Source organism: Equus caballus, chromosome X (genome assembly GCF_041296265.1).
Source record: "Equus caballus isolate H_3958 breed thoroughbred chromosome X, TB-T2T, whole genome shotgun sequence".
Taxonomy (NCBI): domain Eukaryota; kingdom Metazoa; phylum Chordata; class Mammalia; order Perissodactyla; family Equidae; genus Equus; species Equus caballus.
Genome location: NC_091715.1, coordinates 9,992,443 through 10,003,329, shown reverse-complemented (window position 1 = coordinate 10,003,329; position 10,887 = coordinate 9,992,443).

The following is a 10,887-nucleotide window of genomic DNA, read 5'->3' as shown; positions in this document are numbered from 1 at the left end:
GGACGTCTGTGAATCAAATTTATTGAAAAAGGCTGGGCTCTGTGTGATAAGTAAGAAGAAAGGTTTTTTCCCTCACCATTCCCTTGAAACAAGCCCTGTTGGCTCTCTTCCCTGCCCTTTGGCTGCTCTGGGTCTGGTACTTGAGGCTTGAGCAAATCCCACAGCTTTTCCAGTCACTTTCAGGTATAAATAAACAATTTTAGGTCGTTAAAAAGCCCATCTAATCTAATAAGAAAACTTCAACTACTCAGCCAATTCAAAGCTCTGACCCTCCCTCAGCTCAGGTGTGATCTGTAACTCCGGAACAGCAAAGGCAAAGACATGTGGATCAGTTTCTTCACTCGCCTTATTGCATCCTTTCTCCGTTTCCTCCACTATTTTCTGGTCTCTCCAGGGTGAGGGCAGGGGGAGGAAGAAGTGATGAAAAGGCCTTTTTTGATTAGTGTTGTGGGTTGAATGGTGGCCCCCTCAAAAGATGGATATGTTCACTTCCTAACTTCTAGAACCTGTGAATGTGACCTTATTCAGGAAAAAAGGGTCTTTGTAGATATAATGAAGGATTTGGAGATGAGAGCATCCTGGATTACCCCAGTGGGCCCTAAATCTGATGACAAGTGTCCTTATGAGAGGCAGAAGAGAAGACACAGAGACAGAGGTGAAGGCCATGTGAAGACAAAGGTGGACATTGAAATTATGCAGCCACAAGCCAAGGAACTCCTGGAGTCACGAGAAGCTGGAAGTAAGGCAAGATTCTCCCCTAGAGCTTGTGGAGGGAGTATAGTCCTGCCAACCCCTCGAGGTTGGACTTCATGCTCCAAAACTGTGAGAGAATCAATTTCTGTGGTTTTAAGCCACCCAGGTTGTTATGGCAACCACAGGACACTAATACAATTAATGATATTACCTCGTATTGCTGCTCTCTGCGTGCTCATGTCCAAATGCTGCCTGTTTAATTCTTTTTGTGGGCTCACTTTTGGGATTTTTTTGGAGACCGCCCCTTGCTGGGGGCCCCTACTCATCCATCCTCTGGTTCAGATGATACACTGTCTGGTTGACCACCAGCTCCTGCTTTTGGTGGCATGTGTCACTGAGCCTTTTTCTGTTGGGTCACTTCACCTGCAGACAGGCCTCTTGGGCGAGGTCCTTCCAGAACAACATAAGCCCAGCCACTTGCTTGATGTGCACTTAGCGCATGGGAAAACCCCAGCGGCTCTGCCCCCCACCAAGTCCTAGAAGCAGAGACTGCTCCCGCTGCAGCCGCTTTCTTTGCCGTCATGGGTAATCTTAGGCAGCCGGAGCTGGCTTCCACCCGTTGAGTTTTTTTGGTGAGTCAAGCACCATTTCTTGTGCCCTTTCATGACAGGAGCACCTGTCAGTCTCTCTGAATGATTCTCTCAAAGTCCCCCTCCACTTGCCTGGAAGGCAGAAGGAAGCTTCCAGAATTCTAATAGCTCTCTTCCACTCTTGCCTTCTCCTGTACATAAGCTGAAGAGGGGTGAGGGGCCCTGGGTGGCAGAAGTAGTGTGGGGTTCTCCACATAGCCCTGTGTAGATGGTCTAGCATGTCTCTTTAGAACCAGTGGGCACCTAACACTGTGCTCAGCTTTGGGGCCCTGGGTGAAACTGAGTCAGGAGAAGTCCCATTTGACATCCTTTTGTACCTGTAGTAATCTTTAGATCATTTCCATACCTCTTGTTCTCCTTTCCCACACGATTAGTCCATTTTGTCATTTCTCTAGAATATAAATTATTCTACAATAGATTATGGCAACAGATTAGCAGGGAAATGAAGGACCAGCAAGTCTGGCTTCAATTACGTTTTTTGTGCATATCACAGGATGGAAATTCAGAGGCAATGAAACAACATTTATATTACTTGGTTACTGAGAATGCCTCAAAATTCCATTTAATCAGAAAAATATAGAAAAAGTACCCCAAAAATGGATGAAAGGATGCCAACTCTATTCAAAGACCTCTGCCTGCCTACTCAATTGCCTTTTGCATTGCTGTTAAGAAATCTGAGCCGAAGCCCACCATCTGGGATTTCATTTTGTCAGAGTGGCTTGTTAGCAGGAGGAATATAGCCTGCCAGTGATCTTGAGGTGTGGACTGCTCCATGAAATGCTTCACTTCGTTTTGGTTCTCAGGTTTTTCTTTTAAAGGGAGGTCATTTTGTAAGAGCATTTGTAAGGTCATTTTTGTAAAAATCATCGGTCTGTGTGCTTCCTTTGTTTTAGGTTTCCAGGCTCGTTCTCATGGAGTGACACTGTATGCACCATCCACAGGCCTCCTTTCATCATATGACCTGCGCAAGCTGCCAGAAGGGGCCGTTCATCAAAAACCACAATATAAAGGATAACCATGTTCATTCCAGGTTTTCTAAGTCTTCATGGGGAGACACATTTGGCCAGAAGTGTACTGTTCTGATTTATGGTACCCAGGAGAAGCATTTTTCCATTTTGGCCTCATTTTTTTTCCATAACAATCTAACACATTGTGTGTGCTGCATCATTTGGCTCATATAATAGTTTTTATTGGTTGTTCTTCATTTCAAACCTGACCCAAACATCACCTAGTTTTCTAGTTGCTGAGGAGAATGAAGATGTCAACTCCTTTGTCATGACAAGAGTAAGTCATTTAGATTGGTTTGTTAGCTGGGACAATTACATATACTCAATCCCAGCTTTTACATGATGGGGTCCACGTGGTGGACTTTGGTAGGTTTGGGCCACCCAGCTTTCAGCCCACCTTCTGAACAGCCAGTCAGGTGCCCAGATCTGCCCCGGCCAAGGGGCAGCCACATGACCGAAGCTGAGCCAAATGCACACCCCTCCTGAAATGTGAATTTTGAGCAGAGTAATGTGGAGACTAACATGGTGAGAGGTCATTCTGGCAGTGGTGGTGTCCTGATCAGCAATGGCTTTTTCCCATAGTTCTGCTTCTAGCCCTGCAGCTCCTTTCCAAGGCTGGATCACCGGTCTTTCCATCTGCCTGCCCACTCCTGCTTCTTTACTGTAACTTCCCTTTGCTGTCAGTTAGCTGAGGTCTGTTTCTGTTGCTTGCTACTGTCAAACACTAACTAACACAGCCCCCATCTTGATGTAACTGTATGACTTGAGGGCCGTCAGAAGAGAAGCCCTTATCTTACCACGGTGCTGAAATTGCCTTCCTACTTGTTCCTTTGTATTAAGGCATTGGAAGCTGCTATTATAAAAGAGCGAATATTACTTGGGGAAGGTTACACTTGCATTCTTTATTCCCCATGCCTGAGTTATCTTATAAGGGTAGTCTCCCTTCACTTGTCAGAGACCAGCGGAATGGGACATAGGACCAGTAAAGGTTGATAGGGGTGAACTGGGAAAGAATGAAAAGTCTACAAGACTGGATTCTTCAAGATCTCAGGGGTGACCGAATTGGGAGGTTCAGGGTACCTAGAAAGAAACATGAGTTCACAAGACACTGGGGAGGGGAGAAAGGTAGCAAAGAGAGGGCAGGAGATGTGGAAGACGGCCCTCTGCTGTTTGCCTGGTGGCAGCAACACACACACACTCATTTAGGCTGCCACCAGGGGGCACTCCTAGAACTCTGAGAAAGAATCTGAGACATGAAGGACACCCGTGGAAAGCATCGCACATTCAGCAGGAGAGCTGTGTGACTGCAGCTTGGACTCATGAGTGAAAAACATTTTTAACAGGGCAGTGACAGGGATAGGGAATGGGGCTGTGGAAACTTCTATCACTGTCCAGAAAGACCAATAGATGTGGAGAAGGTGAGGGTTCCAGGCTCCTGAGCAGCAGGAATATTTCCTCAGGCCTCAGCCTCTGGGCCTGTTGAACCCCCCCCTCAAGATTCCAATGCTATTCACCTCCAGCAGCCAGCTGATGTCCAGGGGCCATTGGTATCCTGGATGGTAGGCTAGAGGACATCCCTAATGTAAGAGTAATTGGTGGCTGGATTATACATGAGTCTGTGTAACTTCACTCACCATCTGCCTGGTATTGAGAGGTGAATTCACTCTAGGTGTCCCAAGTCAATTGGCACAAAGTCAGATAGATGAGGTTCATCTTAAAGGGGGGTAGTACTTTTACTTTTTAAAGTAAATTTCTATTGAAATAGAACACAGGTAGGGGGCCGGCCCCATGGCTGAGTGGTTAAGTTCGCGTGCTCGGCTTTGGAGGCCCAGGGTTTCGTCAGTTTGAATCCTGGGCGTGGACATGGCACCGCTCGTCAAGCCATGCTGAGGCGGCATCCCACATGCCACAACTAGAAGGGCCTACAACTAAAAATACACAACTATGTACCTGGGGGCTTTGGGAGAAAAAGGAAAAATTAAAAAAAAAGGAAATATAACACAGGTAGAAAAGCCAGTGCATAAATCATAAGTGTGCTGCCCAATGATTTTCACAAGTCAACATGCCCATTCAAAAAGCATCAAGAAACAGAATGAGCTTCCCTCTAGAAGTCCGTCCTTCGGTTCCCTTCTAGCACCCCCTCCAAGGGTAAACACCATCCCAACTTCTCCATCATAGATTGTGTGCCTGATTTTGAAACTTTTATAAGTAGAACAAGACAGTATGTACTTTCTGGCTTGTTTTGATCAACACCACATAATTAAAATTCATCTGTGTTGCTGTGAGTAGCATTCATTTGTTCATTGTCATTTCTTGGTAGTATTTCACTGAATGAATAGACCACAGTTTATTTATCCATTCTACTCACAACGAACATTATGGATATTTGAGTTGTTCCCTTGAGACTATTACAAATAGTGCTACTATGAATTTCTATTGAGTATATACCTAGGAGTGGAATTCTGGGTTAGTAATTGTGGTTTTGGTTATAAATGACACATGACCATAAGTTGATAAACACCGACTCTCTTGTATGAGTTTTATACCTGAAAAAGGCAATACCAAATGTGTTTTGAGCAACATGACTCAGTGACAAGAATACATAGGCTCTCAAAGAAATTTCTGAGAAGGAAAGGGTAACTAGTTTGTACCTAATTTCACTTAATCCAGCACTCTTCATGCTGCAGAAAGCAGCCACAGAGTGAGGGAAACCACAACAAACAACTAAAATGACAACATAAAAATGGAAAAAATTTATATTACACTCCCAAATTGATTAGAGATATACATGGGATAATTTTTTACTCAAAAGTATACATATGTAACCTTTCTCTTATAAGCCCACTTCGGGGCAGCCCTTCACAGCTGCAGGCCAGATTCTCACCATCACCCTGCACTACTGCCCCTAAGACATAAGTCTAGGGGCTGGCCCCATGGCCGAGTGGTTAAGTTTGCGCGCTCCGCTGCAGGTGGCCCAGTGTTTCGTTGGTTCGAATCCTGGGTGTGGACATGGCACTGCTCCTCAAACCACGCTGAGGCAGCGTCCCACATGCCACAACTGGAAGGACCTACAACGAAGAATATACAACTATGTACCAGGGGGCTTTGGGGAGAAAAAGGAAAAAAATAAAATCTTTAAAAAAGACATAAGTCTACTTATAAATCGTCTTACAGAACTTTTTCACGTGCATGTTGATGATAGAATTTTTGTGAAGCAGAGATATGATGTTTAAAGACGTAAGAATTCCAAAAAGGTCGTAAATAACTACTCCGACCCACAACCCATTCTCCACATAAAAAAAGAACCCTTATTTGTACACATTTACAACCCCCCCCCCAGTACATGTTATCCTCCCACTCCCTGACCAAACAGAAGGAAGCCGCGTCCACACAATGCCCGGACAGTCTTTGAATGGAGACAGAACACAGCCATTTGGCATTTGTAGTCACTGTCTCACTGAATTAAAGAGAAAACAAGTTGAATTCATTTACATTGGCTTTTTACATGTTGACCCAGTCTAGGCCTTCTTGAAGGCCTCAGACTTGTCAAAGGAGTTAAAAAAAATCTCCCTTAAAATCAATGTACCAACATTCAATAAAAGTCAGTTTTTAAAATACAAACATATGTCTAACCACTCCCCCTGCCCTTATTCCCGCTTGGGGAGAAACTGTCAGTGCTTTGGACTGTCAGTCTGATAGCTTTTCACCTTCCAAAAGAACTGCATTTACTTGAAATGATGCTAAATAGTCATTATCCAATTCGCTCTGTCAGATTTGCAAAACACTTTAAATGTTCTAAAAGGCAAGAATATTTGAGTCAAAAACAAATAACCGCTATCGGAGGAGAGTATCAAATTATACCATTTTCTAAAACGTTTATGGTTCTCCCTTAAAATGTGGAATGATTTTACTCCATATTTGTTTATTTTACAGAAATTAAATCACCTAACTGATACCTTGTGGTCAGATTGGAACAAGATTTAAATAGCAGTCCTGGAAAAGTAAGTTCCAGAAAGCAGTAGCATCTGCGTGAGAATGTTATCTGCAGTGTTTTGGACTTATAAGGAAGCCGATTCCTATCCAGTCTTCTCACCGTCATCCCCTCGTCTCACTGACCCGAGAGGTAAGAGTCTGATGTTGGGAGGATATTTTCCATGGGTTTTGTGTTTCCGCCCATCTTCTGCACAAAGGCAGTGGCAGCTTTTGTTCTGCACCATCTTATCGAGGATGTTTATAGAGCACACAACCTGGGAGAATAGAAATAGTGTCTTGCGGGCTGGCCTGGTGGCGCAGCGGTTAAGTGCACACATTCTACTTCAGAGGCCCGGGGTTTGCCGGTTCGGATCCCGGGTGCAGAGATGGTACCGCTTGGCAAACCATGCTGTGGTAGGCATCCCACATAGAAAGTAGAGGAAGATGGGCATGGATGTTAGCTCAGGGCCAGCCTTCCTCAGCAAAAAGAGGATTGGCAGTAGTTAGCTCAGGGCTAATCTTCCTCAAAAAAAAAAAAAAAAGAAATAGTGTCTTCCTTCCTGAGGGCAGATTTGTATCCTCACAAAGATAAAAATGTTGTCTCTTTCTGGGGCAAGGCTGGGCAGTTTGCTATTTTCCTTATAAGACTGGAGGTCTCCTAAGCTCAGGGTTCCTTAACTATGGCACAAACTCACTGTGTGCTGGCCTCCACCTGGACCCGCCTCTGCATTGCCTCATCCCCTGTGAGACTTGGGGGGCTGGAGCACGGGGCAGTGATGTGAACACAAGGCACATGCTGCCTGTTGTCCCTAAGTAATAAAGTCTGTCTCTGATCCAGAAGTCTCGTGTTTTCTACCAATTTCTGTGAAACTGTGACAGGCCAACTTGTTAGCTTGCAAGTAGGGTAAGGATTCTTGATATTTGAAAACATCTTCAGGTAAAAATATTCCTTAGTTATTCAACAAGTATTCTGTGCCTCCAAGAAAAAAAGTAGAGTACAAAAAGTGCAGGCTCCTTCCGGCCAGGCTGGAGATCAGTGCAGTCTTAGGGAGGGATCGAGCGCCAGAGCAGAAGGGGTCAAGGTGTTGCCCAAGTCCCACCTGTCATCATAGAGATGAAGAAAGAAACACATCCTCCACTCAGGATCTGAGGGCTCCTGAGGTCTATAAGGGAGGGACAAGAGAGGCCTTCATGGCAAGGAGGCTTTTCTCAACCCATGAAGCAGAGAACTCCAAACAGTGTCATTCAGTACCCCTCCTTGCTTATGACAAAGGCCTAGAGGTGGTCTCAAAATCTTCAACTCAGCACTTTAGTCAGCTGCTGACATTCAGCCTCAGAGGGAGGCAAAAATGGGGGTTCACACCATGTTATTTCAACATGTTAATATAAACCTATGAGGCTGGAGGATGCGGGACATCCTGGTGAAAGTTATCTAGTCTATACAAGCAAACAGGCAAGCACTATTTGGTGGTAAGTAATTTGGGCAGCATTCAGGGTCTGTGGAAGGTTGAAGGACAAGTTTGTATGGTGTGTCATTTTCTCTAACTAGTGCTCTGCAGCCTGGAGACAGCATAGAGAAGGCAGTTGGGTTGATCCAGACTGGGGCTCTGCCTGGTGGCTGTGGTGGAAGGACATAAGAGCATGGGCCTTGAGGGGCATTGGCAAGAGTGTCTTTGAAGGGATGGTGGGCCTTGGAATCTAGGTTATGTTTTATTAGAGGAGGGCCAAGCCAGGAGGAAGCCCAAGATGGCAAGAAAATGATGTCAAGGGAACGGGGGTTTCAAAAAGTTCAAAGGGTAAGTGTAGGGAGATTAAGAAGAGAAAGCCAGATAAATGACTTTGATGTTGCAGTTCAAGAGTTTAGAGGTGATGATCAAGTCCAAGGGGTGGCCACGGTGCAGTGACTGAGGATGAGGTGATGGTAAAAGGAATAGAGATCAAAGAACTGGGAGGCCAGGATATTGGGTGAGTCATTTGCATAGATGTCACCTGTTGGTTGGGATGACAATGGCTAGGAAGGACAGAGGGCTGTAATTTAACTGTTATCTCTAAGGAACAGTGACTTTTACATGGAAGTCAAGAAATAGAGATTGTGGACAAGGGTGGAGCAAGGAGGCTGCCACTCTCAACTCCAGCCCCTGACATGTATGCAGTGAGGGAGGATGAGCAGTTTCCATTCGGTAAGGCTGCAGGGGGAGAGGCGTCCCTGGGAGACAGCTCCGTTCAGCTAAGGGTGAGAGATGGAAGAAGACATCTTTGGCATGAATTAAGATGGAGGGAAGTTTGTCTACCAGACAATGGAGTATGTGTGATGGGGGAGGGGGCAGAAACAGTGAGAGTTAGTGTCCAGAGGAGGGAGCCCATAACAGTGTGGGGATAAGAATGGGAGAGGACGGATGACAAGAGGTGTTTGCATGTTGGGTGGTGGCCAGGGACAACAGATATGGAAGTCATATCTGAATTAGCTGACCTTAGCTTCCCTAGGAAACCCAAGTATGATTCAGTGCTGGTGCAGGCCGCTCCTTAACACTATAGGAGGTTGACTGGAATTCAAAACAATATGTTGGTATTTAAGGGTCTAAGAAGTTAATTCCCAAGACTATGGTCTTGTGATGGAAATGGCAGGAGCAGCCCCTGGGCTCAGGGAGAGGGGTCACCTGAGTCTGGATTGTGCTTCATTTGAAATCCTAGATAGGCCAAGAGAGGATTTATTTTTCTCTCACTTAATAAAATGTCAAGCAGTGACCAGTTGGGACAGAAGTAGAGATGCCACAATGTCATCAGGGACTCAGGCTTCCTCTAGCTAGGCACTCCTCCATAGGGTGTGGTCCTTGCCCTCATAATCACAAGGTAGCTCATGGAGTTCCTGCCTTTACAACCACATTGCAGGCATGAAAGAGGAAGAGAACTGGCAAAAGGGGGCTGCCAGCTGAGAGCCCTCTTTAATGATCCTTCCTGGAAGCCCCACCAATGACTTCAGTGGGCTCCCCCATCTGAAAGGTTGAGTAATCCTGTTTTTCAGTTGAGCCCATTGCCTCCCCTGACAAAAAAAAATATTTATATATGGTTATACTAGTAAGGAAAAAGGTGAAAATAGATATTAGGTAGGCAACTAGAAGTCTCTGCTACAGATATTAGAGAAACATGAAATATGATTATTCAACTTAACTCAGCTTCCTGCATGGATTTTTCTATCCATACATAACATGATTCCCAGGCCTCCCTATTTCACTTCTGGTTCAACATCTCTTCCTTTAACCTGGATCCCTGTCCTTCATTGTAAGTTCTCCCCTCTCTCTTCCTTTATTCTAAGCCACAACTATGCTCTCAAATGTCCTTGGTCACTGAAGAAACAGGGGGTCTTTTTCAGGTTCCACCACAGTATTAGAAACTACCTGTATCAGTTAGCTTTTGCTGTGTAACAAACCACCCCAGATTTTAGAGTCTTAAAACAACCATTTTGGGGCTGGCCCCATGGCTGAGTGGTTAAGTTTTTGTGCTCAAAAAAAACCCCCCATTTTATTATCTCTTACAATTCCATGGGCTGATTTGACTTAGCTGGGCAGTTCTTCATCTGGGCTCACTAGAAACACTATTTTTGAGGTTTCTGTAACTAGTAATTATTCTAACAGATACAACTACAGTTGTGCGTAGACTTTGTATGTCAAAAGTAGTTCACACTAAAGGAGAACAATGTGTTTTTTCCCACCATCTTCAAAGGCTGTATGTGCTGGTTGTATTAGAGAAAACACTGTTGAAGAAGGATCGCTAAGAGTTTCAGTATAAAAACCCGTTAAGAGCGAGGCTCCAAATTTTAAAGATTAGGAAGTGAACCACCTGCTCTCTTTCCTCCCTCCGACGGCTCAATGCCTTCTTCGCTTTAGGGGACGGCAGGCAAGTATCTGGGGACCTTCTGTTTGGGAGCTGTCTTGGACCTCTGTTTCTGCCTCAGGATCTTTAAACAGAATATGCTTTCATCCTCATGGAATACATTCAGGATTCAGGATCACTCAAAGCTCTTCTTGAATTTGGAAGAAAAGAAGGCATTGGTATTTTTTTGAGTCCTGCTACCTGCTATTTAGTTTTAGGTAGTGCTCTAAGGCCTTGAATTCAACAACTTAAGCTAATTTGCATTGCAGTTATGAGGCGTAATAAAGCAGTCATGTGTTTCCACATGAAGTCATTTTAAGAACTTCTAAGAATATAAAGTATTTCCATAGAGAAAAGAATTTTAAAACCCACATTTTCCAGAAAAGCCAATAACCATACACATAATTAAACATAGAATCAACAACACGTTTTGGTAGAAAAATTTAAACCATGACACAAGGTGATTATCTGGATATTATTATTACAAAGAAGTTAAATATGCAAGCTTGGCTGTAAAAGATCAGGCTAAGCCACTTAGGTAAAAATCTATCTGTGATGTCATCGTTTCCAAGAAGTGCCATAGAAGTCAAAGAGTTAAACATTGCTCTGTGCCTTTTTTTTCCTTGTAATTCTAGAAATGTTGTATAGAGAAGTTCATCAACTCATGTAGACAAATCACACCAGGGGGCAAAAAC